At 41.4% G+C, this 17313-nt stretch overlaps 1 protein-coding gene across 5 annotated transcripts in view; it reads right to left on the bottom strand.

Annotated features, from left to right (window-relative positions):
• Aldh3a2 (aldehyde dehydrogenase 3 family member A2) overlaps positions 1–17313 on the bottom strand; it is a 52586-nt gene that overhangs the window by 4384 nt on the left and 30889 nt on the right. The window lies entirely within an intron of this gene.

Genomic DNA, 17313 nt, shown 5'->3' with positions numbered 1-17313 from the left:
ATAATGCCTTCTTCCGTGGGTGCTTTTGAAAAACAGTGGAAACCATAGTGAAAAGAGGTTGGCCAAGGCATGCCCCAGAGTTAGGGCTCAGGAAATAGCTGCAACTATATTCTACAAGCAGGCTGCAAAGGGAGGGTGCCATAGGCCCCCTGTGGAGGCATCTACTGATGCCGATATGTGCTGGCTCTGGCTCACATCATTGGACTGTTTCACAGAGCTGTGCTCACCAAGGCACTGGGATGTCTGAGCATCCAGGGGACAGCTCTTTTGCACAGCTATTCCTATAAGAAGCCCACGGTGGTCATCCTACAGAGAGGCATGCTCTTGCTGCCATTCTGATGCTTTTCTTGCTGTGCACTCTTTCTTTGAAAAAAAAAAAGTGTGCATGTGTGTGTGTGTGTGTGTGTGTGTGTGTGTGTGTGTATTAGACATCAGTGGACTTTTATTTTATTCATTATTTATATACAGTGCTGAGAGTCAAACCCAGTGCCTCACACTTGCTAGGCAAGTGCTCTACCACTGAACCACAACCCACAGCCCCTGTGTACTCTTTCTTGATTCCTAGGACATCCTGATGCTCTTCAGGCAGGCCATGTCCAGATTCTGTGTGGATCCTACTGGGAATCCCTGGCTTGCCCCAGACCCAAAAGGTCCTGGGAAACCCAGGTTCTGGATGGGAGCCCAAAGAAAGCCCACGCACCAGAACCCGTGCCTTTCTTGGCAACAGATCAGGCAGGACCTCTGCAGGGTTCCAGGGTTCATACTCAGAGGGATCCTCCTGCACAGTATGCCACTCCAGCTCCGACCACCAGGGGGCAGAGAGACAGCCAATTTCAATTTAGAAGGAAAGTGGAGAAATAGCTTAGGATCTGCATTTGATATGCGTTTGTGTCCAGATGCTAGAGTTTCATAAGTGATTTTGAAAAAAATAAATTGTGCCCTGCCCCATTATTCCAAAAGAGGAGAAAACACACTAAACCAAATTTTGAAGAATTACAGAACTTATTATTAAATTTAGAAATGCCTTGTTCATTTTATACTATGTATACTTCATTTGGTTGTTTTGTGATTGTGTGTGTTTATTTTTATTTTTTTATAAACCACATGTTACTCTGAGTTTAAGTTCCCTAGTCATGAGGCTGAGTGTCTGGGTTCTCAGGTTCTGCCTCCTGGCACCTGCACCTGGTAGCAGCAATCCTGATGCTGAGGTTTCACTGGCCCAGCAGATCTCTTTGCCTCTCCTCAAACCTGGGTGCCCAGGACATCATGGGCAGTGGTCCATCCCCCAGTCCCAGAGGGCACAGTCTGGTCAGTGCTAGAGCTTCTCTTTCTCTTGCAGGTCAATAGTACCAGGTGCTGATTTTCATCTTTGCATTCCCTCTAGGTGACTTGCTTTGCTGAGCATGAAGGAGTGCAGAGTTACATACACTCTCTTAAATTCTGGCTCTTTGTTTTTCCTCCCTTTCTGCTGGGGAAGAGTACTAACCCACAGAGAATTCCTGCTGGGCCCTGAGCAATGGCTGACTCAAAGGGGAAGAGGAATTCTGACCCTAAATGGACAAATTGAATTTTTAAGAAGTGGCATGGGACTGGGGTGTAGATCAGAAGTAGAATATATGCTTTGCACGTGAGAGACCCTGGGTTCATTGCCAGTACCAAAAAAGAAGTGATGGTGGAGGGGAATAACATGTTGTTTCTGATTTGAAAAAAAAAATCATTGAAGAAAACATGGAAAACATAGGGCAGAAAAGTTATGAATTATCTATACTCCTATCACCCGGAGAGAAGTTAGGTTACTATGTATTTTCAGAATTCTATTAAAACAAACATGTATTGAAGTGAGGTCTATCAGTGTATACTGTATTATAATCTGCTTTTTCCCTTTAAAATAGGTCTTTGGAGCCTAGCATGGTGGTGCACATCTGTGATCCAAGCAACTCAGGAGGCTGAGACAGGAATATCACGAGTTGGAGGCCAGCCTCAGCAATTTAGTGAGGCCATAAGCAACTTAGTGAGACCCTGTCTCAAAATAAGAGGGCTGGGGATGTGGTAAAATGGTAAAGCCCCTCTGGGTTCAAATCCCAGTACCAAATAAATAAATAAATAAATAAATAAATAAATAAATAAATAAATAAATAAAATTGGTTATTAGTCTCTTGATATGATTAAATAGCCTTCCACAACATCAATTTTAAAGGTCACCTAGCATCTCATGGTTGTGCCACAAATTATTAACCAGTCACTAGTTATTAATTTATTTTTCCACATTTTTATTTGTGCATTATAGTTGTGCATACATGGGGATTATTGTTACATATTCATACATGTACACAATATAATTTGGCCAATATTAAGTCCCCCACTCTCTCCCCTACTCCCAGCCCTTTGGTCCCTTTCCTCTACTGATCTCCCTTTGACTTTCATGAAATCTACACCCACATTTCTTTTCCTTTTTCCTTTCTAGCTTCTGCATATGAGAAAACACATATGCCCCCTTGACCTTCTGAGTTTGACTTATTTTGCTTAACATGATGATCTCTAGATTTACCTATTTCCCTGCAAATGACAAATTTCATTTTTTGTGGCTAAATTAAATTTCATTGTGTATATATACCAGATTTTCTTTTTTTTCTCTTTTTTTATTGGTTGTTCACAACATTACAAAGCTCTCGACATATCATATTTCATACATTAGAATCAAGTGGGTTATGAACTCCCATTTTTACCCCAAATACAGATTGCAGAATCACCTCGGTTACACATCCACATTTTTACATAATGCCATATTGGTGACTGTTGTATTCTGCTACCTTTCCTATCCCCTACTATCCCCCCTCCCCTACCCTCCCATCTTCTGTCTCTACCCCATCTACTGTAATTCATTTCCCTCCTTGTTTATTATCCCATTCCCCTCACAACCTCTTATATGTAATTTTGTATAACAATGAGGGTCTCCCTCCATTACCATGCAATTTCCCTTTTTTTCTCCCTTTCCCTCCCACCTCATGTCTCTGTTTAATGTTAATCTTTTCTTCCTGCTCTTCCTCCCTGCTCTGTTCTTAGTTGCTCTCATTATATCAAAGAAGACATTTGGTATTTGTTTTTTAGGGATTGGCTAGCTTCACTAAGCATAATCTGCTCTAGTGCCATCCATTTCCCTGCAAATTCCATGATTTTGTCATTTTTTAGTGCTGCATAATACTCCATGGTGTATAAATGCCACGTTTTTTTAATACATTCATCTATTGAAGGAAATCTGGGTTGATTCCACAGTCTAGCAATTGTGAATTGTGCTGCTATGAACATCGATGTGGCAGTATCCCTGTAGTGCACTCTTTTAAGGTCTTCAGGGAATAGTCCGAGAAGGGCAATAGCTGGGTCAAATGGTGGTTCCATTCCCAGCTTTCCCAGGAATCTCCATACTGCTTTCCAAATTGGCCGCACCCGTTTGCAGTCCCACCAGCAATGTACAAGTGTACCCTTTTCTCCACATCCTCGCCAGCACTTGTTGTTGTTTGACTTCATAATGGCTGCCAATCTTACTGGAGTGAGATAGTATCTTAGGGTGGTTTTGATTTGCTTTTCTCTGACTGCTAGAGATGGTGAGCATTTTTTCATGTACTTGTTGATTGATTGTATGTCCTCCTCTGTGAAGTGTTTGTTCATGTCCTTGGCCCATTTGTTGATTGGGTTATTTGTTGTCTTATTGTCTAATTTTTTGAGTTCTTTGTATACTCTGGATATTAGGGCTCTATCTGAAGTGTGAGGAGTTAAAATTTGTTCCCATGATGTAGGCTCCCTATTTACCTCTCTTATTGTTTCTCTTGCTGAGAAAAAACTTTTCATTTTAAGAAAGTCCCATTTGTTGATTCTTGTTATTAACTCTTGTGCTATGGGTGTCCTATTAAGGAATTTGGAGCCCGACCCCACAATATGTAGATCGGAGCCAACTTTTTCTTCTATCAGACACAGAGTCTCTGATTTGATATCTAGCTCCTTGATCCACTTTGAGTTAACTTTTGTGCATGGCGAGAGGAGGGGATTCAGTTTCATTTTGTTGCATATCGATTTCCAGTTTTCCCAACACAATTTGTTGAAGATGCTATTCTTCCTCCATTGCATGCTTTTAGCTCCTTTATCAAATATAAGATAGTTGTAGCTTTGTGGATTAGTCTCTGTGTCCTCTATTCTGTACCATTGGTCCACCTGCCTGTTTTGGTACCAGTACCATGCTGTTTTTGTTACTATTGCTCTGTAGTATAGTTTGAAATCTGGTATCGCTATACCTCCAGATTCACACTTCCTGCTTAGAATGGCTTTTGCTATTCTGGGTCTTTTATTTTTCCATATGAATTTCATGATTGCTTTATCTATTTCTACAAAAAATGTCATTGGGATTTTGATTGGCATTGCATTTAACCTATAGAGAACTTTTAGTAATATTGCCATTTTGATGATGTTAGTTCTGCCTATCCATGAACAGGGTATATTTTTCCATCTTCTAGGATTTTCTTCTATTTCTCTCTTTAGGATTCTGTAGTTTTCATTGTATAAGTCTTTCACCTCTTTTGTTAGGTTGATTCCCAAGTATTTTATTTATTTTTTTTTTTGAGGATATTGTGAATGGAGTGTTTTTCCTCATTTCCGTTTCAGAAGTTTTGTCACTGATATACAGAAATGCCTTTGATTTATGTGTGTTGATTTTATATCCTGCCACTTTGCTGAATTCATTTATTAGTTCTAGTAGTTTTTTTGTAGACCCTTTTGGGTCTTCTAGGTATAGAATCATGTCATCAGCAAATAGTGACAATTTAAGTTCTTCTTTTCCTATTTTTATGCCTTTAATTTCTTTCGTCTATCTAATTGCTCTGGCCAGTGTTTCGAGAACTATATTGAATAGAAGTTGTGATAGGGTGCATCCCTGTCTTGTTCCAGATTTTAGAGGGAATGCCTTCAATTTTTCTCCATTCAGAATGATGCTAGCCTGAGGCTTAGCATAGATAGCTTTTACAATGTCAAGGTAAGTTCCTGTTATCCCTAGTTTTTCTAATGTTTTGAACATAAAGGGATGCTGTACTTTGTCGAATGCTTTTTCTGCGTCTATCGAGATGATCATATTGTTCTTATCTTTAAGTCTATTGATGTGGTGAATAACATTTATTGATTTCCATATATTGAAACATCCTTGCATCCCAGGGATGAATCCTATTTGATCATGGTGCACAATTTTTTTTGATGTGTCTTTGTATCCGATTCGCCATAATTTTATTGAGGATTTTTGCATCTAGGTTCATCAGAGATATTGGTCTGTAGTTTTCTGTCTTTGAGGTGTCTTTGTCTGGTTTCGGAATCAGGGTGATGTTGGCCTCATAGAATGAATTTGGAAGAGCTCCCTCTTTTTCTATTTCTTGAAATAACTTGAAAAGTATTGGTATTAATTCTTCTTTAAAGGTTTTGTAAAACTCCGCTGTGTACCCATCGGTCCTGGGCTTTTCTTGGTTGGTAGTCTTTTGATGGCTTCATCTATTTCATCCGTTGATATTGGTCTGTTTAAATTGTGTGTATCCTCCTGACTCAGTCTGGGCAAATCATATGACCTAAGAAATTTATCAATGTCTTCACTATCTTCTATTTTATTGGAATACAGGTTTTCAAAATAATTTCTAATTGTCTTCTGTATTTCTGTAGCATCTGTTGTGATATTGCCTTTTTCATCCCATATGTTAGTAATTTGAGTTCTCTCTCTTTTTCTCTTCATTAGCATGGCTAAGGGTCTGTCGATCTTATTTATTTTTTCAAAGAACCAACGTTTAGTTTTGTTAATTTTTTCAATAGTTCTTTTGTTTCAATTTTGTCAATTTCTGCTCTGATTTTAATTATTTCTTGCCTTCTGCTACATTTGCTGTTGTTTTCCTCTTCCTTTTCTAGGGCTTTGAGATGAAGTGTGAGCTCATTTATTTGTTGGTTTTTCCTTTTTTTGAGGAATGACCTCCAGGCGATGAATTTCCCTCTTAAAACTGCTTTCATTGTGTCCCATAGATTCCGATATGTTGTGTCTGTATTTTCATTTATCTCTAAGAATTTTTTGATTTCCTCCTTTATGTCCTCTGTAACCCATTGGTCATTCAGTAACATATTGTTCATTTTCCATGTGATGTAGGATTTTTCCTTCCTTCTTTTATCATTGAATTCCAGTTTCATTCCATTATGATCAGATAAAATGCATGGTATTATCTCCACCCCTTTATATTTACTGAGGGTTGCCCTATGGCATAATATATGGTCTATTTTTGAGAAGGATCCATGTCTGCTGAGAAAAAAGTATATCCACTTGATGATGGTTGATATATTCTATACATGTCGGTTAAGTCTAGGTTATTGATTGTGATATTGAGGTCAATAGTTTCTTTATTCAACTTTTGTTTGGAGGATCTGTCCAATGGTGAGATAGGTGTGTTGAAGTCACCCATAATTATTGTGTTGTGGTCTATTTGTTTCTTGAACTTGAGGAGTTTATTTTATGAACATCGCAGCACCATTATTTGGTACATAAATATTGATAATTGTTATGTCTTGTTGGTGAATGGTTCCTTTTAACAGTATATAATGTCCTTCCTTATCCCTTTTGATTAACTTAGTCTTGAAGTCGATTTTATTCGATATGAGGATGGCCACCCCGGCTTGCTTATGAGGACCGTGTGCGTAGTATATTTTTTCCCAACGTTTCACCTTGAGCCTGTGTATGTCTTTTCCAATCAGATGTGTCTCCTGGAGGCAGCATATTGTTGGATTTGTTTTTTTAATCCATGTTACCAGCCTATGTCGCTTTATTGGAGAGTTTAAGCCATTAACATTTAGAGTTACTCTTGATATATGGTTTGTACTTCCAGCCATGTTTGATTATTTATCCTTTTTTTTAAAATTTAGTTTGTTTCTCCATGATTAGCTTTCCCCCCATCCTCTGCCTTTACCGAGGCACTTCCCATTGATGGTTTTGGTTATTGTTTTTCATTTCTTCCTTGTGTAGTGTTTTGCTCAAGATGCTTTGCAATGCTGGTTTTCTGGCTACAAATTCTTTTAGCTTTTGTTTATCATGAAAAATTTTTATTTCGTTGTTGTACCTGAAGCTTAATTTTGCTGGATACAGAATTCTTGGTTGGCATCCATTGTCTTTCAGTGTTTGAAATACATTGTTCCAGGATCTTCTCGCTTTCAGCGTCTGTGATGAAAAATCCGTTGTTAACCTTATTGGTTTACCCCTAAATGTAATCTGCCTCCTTTCTCTTGTAGCTTTTAATGTTTTCTCTTTGTTCTGTATATTGGATATCTTCATAACAATGTGTCTTGGCGTTGGTCTACTGTGATTTTGTGTGCTCGGTGTCCTGTATGCATCTACAATTTGTATATCTGTTTCCTTTTTTATTTCTGGAAAGTTTTCTGTAATTATTTCATTCAGCAGGTTACTCATTCCCTTGGTATGAATCTCTGTACCTTCCTCTATCCCGATGACTCGTAAGTTTGGTTTTTTTATGTCATCCCAAATCTCTTGGATGTTTTTCTCGTGATTTTTTACCAGCCTATCTGAGTTGGCTAGACTCTTTTCAAGATGATATATTTTGTCTTCATTATCTGACGTTCTGGCTTCTACTTGCTCCACTCTGTAAGTGATACTCTCGATTGAGTTTTTAATTTGGTTTATCGTTTCCTTCATTTCTAGAATTATTGTTTGATTTTTTTATAATCTCTATCTCCTGATAAAGATGTTTAACTTCTTCTTTTATCTGTTTATGTAATTCATTTTCAATGTGATCTTTCACTGTTTGGATTTGCTGTCTCATATCCTCTTTAAGGTTCCTTTCCATATGTCTAAGGTATTCCTTGAGTTCTTTATATGGCCATTTTCTGATGAATCTAGGTCCTCCTGAATATTTAGGCTGTTCTTCATTGTTTGTACTCCTTTTCTTCCTTGCTTTCTTATGCTCATGTTACTTCTTGTTCTGTTTGACTGCTGAATTACTGTTTACTCTTATAAATTTATTTGATGCTTGGGAGGAGAGATATTAGAAGGGAAGGAAAGAAGTCACTAAAGAGAATGAGTGTAGGCAGGTAGAATTCAAGGAAGGGGGAATAAGATAATTGAAAAGAAATGAAAAGACAAAAGAAAAAAGTGAAAAGAAAGAAAGAAAAAACGAAAAAACAAAAATTTAAAACAAAAAAAAGAAAAAAAGAAAAAAATTATGATAACAAAAAAATGGAAATTAAAGTTTAAAAAATAATAGTAATAATAATAAAATAAAAAGAATTTTAAAAAATTGAAACCATTGATAGAAAGTTAAAGAACAAAAACAACATCAACAACAAAAAATGAAAATAAAATAAAATAAATAATAATAATAATAATAAATGCAGCCATAGAGTTTGATTAACTTCTCTTCCAGTAGGTGGAGCTGTGCCCACTGGGCCAAGCTTCTCTTCTCAATAGGTGGGATCCAATCACTGTGCAGCAGCTCTTCCTCCCAGACTGGGCGGGTCTCCAATCCTGAGTGTCTAGGGCCTTCTCTTGTGTTTCCTCAAGCCAGGCCCTGCTCACCTGTGACGCTCACCACAATACTGGCTACACACCAGGTCTGCTGCTCCTGGGAGCCCTGTTTTCATGCATGCCTGGGCACACTCTCCCTGTTTGCCTCCCTCAGACCCTAAGTTTGTAGAGCTTGGGGCTGAGAACCCCCAGCAAATTTGCTTGCCCTCCGGTATCCACTCCCCTGGTAGCTGGTGCAAGGGACCTCAGTTGTCAGCACTGGTGGGAGCGGTAGCCGGGAGTTCTGCGCCGCTAGTCCCAAGTCACTCCTGATTCCCTCGGTCTGGCTATCGTGCTCGGTTGGCTTTTACCTCTGTGAGTTCAGGCAGGCCAACTAGTTATTTCAGGGGGATCGTTAGTGCTGAGTCACGAGAAGCTGGCAAACTGGAACTAGAATGCAGCCGATCCGGGCTTGGTGTGTTCTGAGAAGGCCAGACTGTTCGCCCGGATCCACTTCAGCTCAACATTGCCTAGTGGTCCTGAGCAAACAGCATTTTGATAGTTTAGTTCTCCCTATGCCCTCGCAGCTGAAGGGGTTAGAGACTTGATCTCTCTGCATCCGCCACTATGTTGGATCACTTAGATTTTAAATTGTCACTCATCTTATCAGCTGTTCCATTTTACTCGGCGGGTCGGTGGCTCACTCGCATGGTGCTCCGCAGGAAGCCGCTGCGGTGGCCCAGCCGCGGCCATCGGACGCCCCTGGGGAGGGGGTGCAGGCTGGGGGAGGGGAGGCAGCGCCACGGGGTCGTGCGGGCCGGGTGACTGGGCACACGAGAGAGTGGGCAGGGTGGAGGAAAGAAATTGAGATCTAGATTTAGGGAGTGAGCATGGGAGGAGAGACGGTGGGGGAGAAGCAAAGCGGAAAGGTGGAGAGGAGAAGGAAAAGGGGCCGAGAGAGCCGGGCAGCTCGGGGGTTGCAGCCTTACTGCTCGCGCTGGAGTGGTGGCGGACTCACTCCACCTAGGCCCCTTTCTTGACATGTTGCTTAGTCTTTGTCGACAGATCTCCTTTAATGATCTTTACTGCAACACGCTGCGGGCACAGCGGAGAGGAGCATAGAGCAGCTCACTCCCTTCCTGCCGCCATCTTCTCCCCAGTCATCCATAATGCTCCGAGTCCCTCAGTCCCTCCCCACATTTTCTTCATCCATTCAACTACTGATGGACACGTAGGCTGATTATACAACTTGGCTTTTGTGAAATGTGCCACAATAAACATGAGTATGTGTATATCTCTACAGTGTGATGACTTAAATTCTTCAGGATAAATATGCAGGAGTGTTATAGCTGGGTCATATGGTGGTTCCATGTCTAACCTCCATACTGATTGGCATAGTGGTTTGACTAATTTACAATTCCAGTAACAGTGTAAAAGTGTTCTTTTTCCGCCACATCCTTTCTAGCATTTATTATTATCTGTATTCTTGACGACTGCCATTCTAACTATTGTAAAATAAAAACTCAATGTAGTTTTGATTTGCATATCCCTAATGGTTAATGACGTTGAACATCTTTTCATATATTTATTCTTTTGAGGAGTGTCTGTTTAATTCATGTGTCCATTAATTAATTGTGTTATTTGATATTTTGGGTGTAGATATTTTTAATTCATTATTCTAGATAGTAACCTTCTGTCAAAGGAGTAGCTAGCAAAGATTTCCTGCCATTCTGGGGGTCTCCCTTCACATTCCTAATTCTTTCCTTTGATGTGCAGAAGCTTTTTTTAACATTTATTTTTCAGGTTTTTAAAAAATATTTATTTATTTTTTAGGGCCTCACATGTGCTAGGCAAGCACTCTACCACTGAGCCACAACCCCAGCCCAAGCTTTTTAATTCAATACCACTTCATGTATTCACTCTTGACATCATTTCCTGAGCTTCAGGGGTCTTATTGAGAAAGTCATTGCCTGTGCCTGTAGGCTGGAGTATTGATCCTACATTTTCTTCTAGGTCTAATTCATGGTCTAATTCCTAGGTCTTTGATCAATTTCAAGTCGATTTCTGTGCATATCTCACCCTGTATGGATAACCAGTTTTCTCAGCACCATTTGTTTAAAAGGTGTCATTTCCCCAGAATATGTTGTTGACACATTTGTCAAGGATCAGACAGTCATGAGTAAATGTGTGGCTTTGTCTCTGGTCTTTAGTGTTATACTGTTTTTTAAAGTCAGCTCTTTCACTGGTATGACTAAAAGATCTGACCAGAACAATTTTGGAGGAGGAAAAGTTTATTTGGGGGCTGATGGTTTCAGAGGTCTCAATCCATACACACCTGGTTCCATTCCTTGAGACAGGAAGAAGAGTGTGGCAGAGGGAAGCTGTTCACATGATGATAAGAAATTAGAGAGAGACTAAGCTCAGCTCACCAAATATATACCCCAAAGGCATGCCCTCAATGACCCACCTCCTCCACCCACACTCTACCCAGTCAGTTAATCCCAACAGGGGATTAATTCACTGATTGGGATAAGACTTTCATGACCTAATAATTTCACTTCTAAGCCTTCTTGCATCATCTCACATATGAGCCATAACACATACCATTGGTCTATGTGCCTGTTTTTATGCCAGTGCCATCCAGTTTTTGCTCTGTAGTATAATTTGAAGTCAGGTATTGTGATGCCTTTCAGCATTGCTTTTTTAAGCTTGGAATTGCTTTGGATACACTGGGTCTTTTATTCTTCCAAAATAATTTTAAGACTTTTTTTCCTCTAGTCCTGTGAAGAATGCCATTGTTATTTTGATGAGGGATTGCATTGTATTTGTATATTGCTTTTGGTAGTATGGCCATTTTAACAATGTTAATTCTGCTTATCCATGAATATGGGAGATCTTGCCATCTTCTGAGGTCTTCCTCAATTTCTTTCTTCACTATTCCCTAGTTTTCATTGTAGAGACCTTTCACCTCCTTGGTTAGATTTATTTCTAGATTTTTTTTTTAGGCTATTGTGAATGGAATTATTTTTCTGATTTCTTTCTCAGCAGATTTATTGTTGGTATGTAGGAAAGCTATTGAGTTTTGTATATTGATTTTGAATCTCCTATTCACTCTGCTGAATTTGTTCATGAGCTCTAGCAGTTTTTTTTTTAAAGAGAGAGTGAGAGAGGAGAGTGAGAGAGAGAATTTTTTTAATATTTATTTTTTAGTTCTCGGCGGACACAACATCTTTGTTGGTATGTGGTGCTGAGGATCGAACCCGGGCCGCACGCATGCTAGGCGAGCGCACTACCGCTTGAGCCACATCCCCAGCCCTCTAGCAGTTTTTTGATGGAGGGTCTTTGGGTTTTTTTTTTTTTTTTTGGAGGGGGGATCTTCTAGGTATAGGATCATCATCTGCAAACAGTGACAATTTGAATTCTTTCTTCCCTTTTTTTAAACCATTTTATTTCCTTATTGTTTTTTATCAACTTTTCACTACTGCAACCAAAAGACCTGGTTAAAACAATTATAGAGGAGGAAAGGTTTATTTGGCTCTCAGGGTTTTAGAGGTCTTAGTCTGTGTATGTAGCTGGTTCCATTGCTCTGGGCCCTTGGTGAGGCAGAACATCATGACAAAAGAGTGTGGCAGAGGAAAGCGGCTCGGGACATGGCACCAGAAAGGAGAGAGAGAGGGGGAGAGGGGGAGAGAGAGAGAGAGAGAGAGAGAGAGAGAGAGAGAGAGAGAGAGAGAGACTTTTCTTACTACAGACAACACAGACATCAGAAAATCATGCCCCAATGACCCACCTCCTCCAGCCACACCCTACTTGCCTACAGTTATCATTCAACCAGTCCCTATCAGGGGATTAGTTCACTTCATTAGGTTAAGCTGCTCATAATCCATTCATTTTACCTCTAAACATTCTTGCATGGTCTCACACATGAGCTTTTGGGGGTCACCACATAACTAAACCATAACACTTCTTTTGCAGAAATGTCCTGGCTAGAATTTCTAGCACTATATTAAATAGAAGTGGTGAGAGTGGACATCCTTGTCTTGCCCCAGATTGTAAAGGAAATGCTTTCAGGTTTTCCCCATTTACTATGAGGAAATTGGCTTCTGTTTTTCACTGACAGCCTTTCTGATCTTGACACAGACCTCTTCTATCCCCAGTTTCTTTGCTGCTTTCATCATGAACGGGGTGCTGAAAGGCCTTCTCCGCATCTGTGAAGAAGACTGAGGGATCTTTGTCCTTAGTTCTATTTATGTGATGAATTAACATTTATTGATTTGTGAATATTAAACCAAGGTTTCATTCCTTGTATCTCTGGAATGAAATCAACTTTATTGTGGTGTACAATCTGCTTAATATATTGTTGAACATAATTTACTAACATTTTATGAAGTTCTTTTTTTGTTTTGTTTTGTTTGTTTGTTAACCAGGGATTGAACTCAGGGGCACTTTACCACTGAGCCACCTACTAAACAAACCCCCTCCTTTTTGAAAATTTATTTTGAGACATGGTTTCACTAAGTTGCTTATGACTTTGCTAAATTGCTGAGACTGGCCTCGAATCTTCTGCTCAACCTCCTAAGTTGCTAGGGTTACAGGCATGTACAACTCCATCTGATTTTTTTAATAATTTTTTTAGTTGTAGATGAACACAATATCTTTATCTATCTACCTACCTATCTATCTATCTATCTATGGTGCTAAGGATCAAAGCTAGTACCTCATGCATGCAAGCAAGGCAAGCACTCAACCACTGAACTATAACCCCAGCCCCTGCTTTTAATAAGTATTTTTGCATCTATGTTCATCAGGGATATTGGTCTGTAGTTTTCTTTCCTTGATGTGTCCTTATTTGATTTTGGCATGAGTGAGACACTGGCCTTATAGAATGAATTTGAAAGTGCTCCGTCCCTTTATATTCCATGAAATAATGAGGAATACTGGCATGACTCCTTTAAAGGTCTAGTAGAATTCAGCTGATAATCCATCTGGCCCTGGGCTTTTCTTTGTTGAAAGGTTTTTTTTATTACTGCTTCAATCTCATTACTAGTTATTGTTCTGTTTAGGTGTTCTTTGTCCTCTTGATGCAGTTTTAACTGATGGTATTTGTCTAGAAATGTATCTATTTCTTGGAGGTTTTCCAATTTAATGGAGTGTAAGTTTTCAAAATAGTCCCTAATGATCTGCTGGATTTCTAAGATGTCTGTGGCAAATTTCTCCTTTTTCAAATCTAATTTTATTAATTTGGGACTTCTCTTTTTTCTTTTAGTTAGTTTGGCTAAGGACTTATCAATCTTGTTTGTCTTTTCAAAGAACCAACTCTTTGATGAATCACATTTATTGATTTCCATATGTTGAACCAGCCTTGCATGCCTGGGATAAACCCCACTTGATCATGGTGCACTATCTTTTTGATATGTTTTTGTATTCGATTTGCCAGACTTTTATAGAGAATTTTTGCATCTATGGTTTTTCTGTATCACAGAACCCACTGGAAAGAGCTGCTCTTTCTTCTCTGAGTCATCCCTATAAACCTATTTGGGCTCTTCAGGCCATGGTGAGAACACCTTGCCAAATAGGAGCAGGGGGCCGGGTCAGAGGGAAACATTCTATAATCCTATCTTGGTTAGCATCTCTCTTATTGAGCAAAACAAGGCCCTTCCATAAAATGATGCTATATAATTTAACTGCCAATAATAATAATGACTAATAACATTTGCACAATTTTTGCCTAACACTTAGAATGCTTAAATTTACCACATACTGTTTTGTAAGCACCTTGTGATATTAAATTTAATATCTATCTACATAGATAGATATTTACACTAGATATACACATTTACAGGATAATACTGTAATTACATGAGGAAACCAAAGCTCAGAGATGTTAAATAATTTGCCCACACAGTTCATAAGAGGCAAAGCCAGGATTTGAACCAGGCAGTCTAGTCCCAGCTCTGTACTCTTAACCACATACTATACTGAAAAGAAGAAAAAGCTAGGGAAAGAAAGGTGACAGGAAGGTGAGGCCCTGGGTAGGCTTCCATGGATGTACCATGTGTTGAAATACATGCCTGCCTTCTGTCCTCCCCAGAAAAGGACTTGCTACCTCCACAGGGTCTTGAACCTGTTTGGCAGAGGCTGCCCTTGGCCAGCACTGCTCAGTTCCTGTTATGCCCTTAGTCTAAGGCTATTCCCTCTGAAGCTATTTCTGGAAACCAGAATCAGACCATGGGGTAGGCATGACCTTTAAATTTGGACTCTGGTGAGTACTCTCTCAGAGAACAATCTTACATCCTTTGAAACCAAGTGGATGCCCTGAACCCCCTCATAGGCAGGGCCAGACAGGCCCATGTGGCCACATAGGCCTCAGCCCTCCAAGAGTGGGTCCTGAATATACTTTAGTGAAGTAATTGAACAAACTTAGGTACCTAGTCCTAGGAAGGAATGTCTGTTAATGTTTGGTATTTGGGGGTGTTATAATTTATTTAAAGAAAAAAAAATTTATTTTATATAAGTGGTTTTTCTTCACCAGTCTGCAGGCAAACATCTGCGAGATCAGGTACATGTCCTTGGCTACAGAGACAGCCCCCTCCTCCAGCACAATGCCCTTTTCCAGTGGAGCTGGTGCCAAGGGGTGTTTCCTCCCTCTCTGCCATCTATGAACCAGCCACTTCAAGGGACGATTTCCAACCTGACCTGCCATGTCCTGGTCTCTGGGACAGGGCCAGGGGGAAGCTATTTGTCCCGGTCTCTTCCAATCCCCAAACGAGGCCTCATCTTTTACACACTCCTTCAGACCCACCCTATACCTTAGCAAGGCCAGTTTTCATTTATGTCAGGGGATCCTCTGAGTGTAAGTCCTCAGTGGTGTCATAACTGTCAATGGCATGGCCAACTATGCCCTGGTTTCCATGCTGAACCTGTATGTTAGTGTGCTGAAGGGACCTGGCCAGGGGGCAGCTCTCCACCCTGGTCAGGGCAGGTCAGTCACCATCCAAGTCATCCCTATGCCATCTCTAGAAGTAGGGGGTCATGGGGAATTCGGGAGGTCTGCTAGTCCCTCAGGTTCTGAGAATGACCCATGGCACCTCAGTTCAGGGCCCCTCCCCTGCCCTAGCCCACCATGAAGGTTGTCAAGTGGAGAGCGCAGGAGGGCAGCCTCAGGACACTGGAGTCACGGCTGCCTAGGTGAAGAAGGAGTGGCAGAGGGCCCTATGGCTTGGGGAGGCTGATTCCAGGACAGGGTACTGAGAAGCCATGCCTGCATTCCCTCCTACCTTCTGCTGGCTCAGCAGAAAGCCACTTATCCCCTACGACAAGAGCCCCAGCAGGGCAAGAGGCCAAGTCTACATGGCCCCAGTCCTGCTTCCCTACTCCCAGGGGCTCTGTTTACACCAACACCACATCCCGTTTCACATGGGCCATCTTTTTTTCCTCTACACTGTTCTCAAGAATCCACACCAGAAGACATGGGCAGGTAAGTAGGGCCACCCCAGCTCTGGGAGGCCGAGAGGGTCTTCAGGATACTGTTTCTGCTATAGAACAGGGATGTCCAACAGGCAGATGGTCTAGGGAGCCCTGTTGGAGGAGGTGAAGGCCCTGTCTTATGCTGGCCTCATGTCCCTTCGGGATCCCCTCCTTCCCCTTTACTTCTCCAACTTCATTCCTGATCTCTTGAGAATATCCCCTATAGCACCTGATTCTCATTTTATATAAAGGAGATTGAGACACAGAAGTCAGGCAATTTGCCCCAAACACCAGTCCTGGCCTTGCATCCCCAACCAGCCTGTACTTTTCTGCCTCCAGAGAGCCAGCTCTGCCATGAGGAGGGCACCCTCTGCTAGGCATTTCAGGAACACTGGGGCCTCAGAAAGGCAGTGCCCGGGTCCTAAGTGTGGGCAGCCTATTCTACTTTAAGACTTCTGCTGGGTCCTTATTTCCTGCAGTTTTCAGATGAGGGAACAGCCTCAAAGGGCAGGTAGTTAGTTGACCAAGATCCCAAGGTGTTGAGAGAAGGGTGGGAACCAAAACTAGTGCTCTGGGCTTCCAGTTGGGTCACCTCTGGTGCCGGCCAGAAAGTCTGATACCTTACCCTGTGCCTCCTCCTCTGCTCACCCCAACACTAGCCCTAACACAGCCTACACCTCTTGTGCAAGATGTTTCATGGCTGGACCTGTGAATGCAGAAATGGGAAGCATGGGGATATCACAGCAGATATCAGGGCAGGCAAGAAAAACAACTGTCAGCTCTGGTGCCTCTGTTTCTTGGCCGATGCAGCCAGTGCCTGCAGGACTGGTTCCCCTCTGCTCCCTGGCCATTCCCAGCATGCTCATGATATTCATTAAGTGGTGGGCCTCCGAGATTGGAGCTCCCCCATGGGTATGTGAAAGAACACAGGGTGGGCAACAGTTTGGCGGCAGCTCACCAAGCTCAGGAGCCCCCTTCCCAGGATAAGTAGTTTGCCAACCCAGAGCCCAGCAGGGGACTTTAGCTGGAGATGTATCTGTCCTTGCTGGTCCAAGTCCCCAACAGGCTGTAAACACCCAGGATGAAGACCTTGGCCTTCCTGCTGAATCCCAGAATGGGCCTGGCATTGAGTGGGCACTCATGGGAAGTGAGCGACTGAACAAACCCTTAGGGTGTGTGCATGGTACTCAAGGCTTGACAGGTTTGGGGCCTTTGTCTAGTGCCTTCCATGTGTGGAGTCAGCCTGAGGTCAGAAGGCAAAGGCTGGAATGGCCTAGAGACACCATCTATTCCAACCTCTGTCCCCCATTTACAGATGAGCAAACCAA

This window comes from Ictidomys tridecemlineatus, chromosome 3 (assembly GCF_052094955.1).
Source record: "Ictidomys tridecemlineatus isolate mIctTri1 chromosome 3, mIctTri1.hap1, whole genome shotgun sequence".
NCBI lineage: Eukaryota > Metazoa > Chordata > Mammalia > Rodentia > Sciuridae > Ictidomys > Ictidomys tridecemlineatus.
This window is presented reverse-complemented; position numbering and strand designations above follow the sequence as displayed.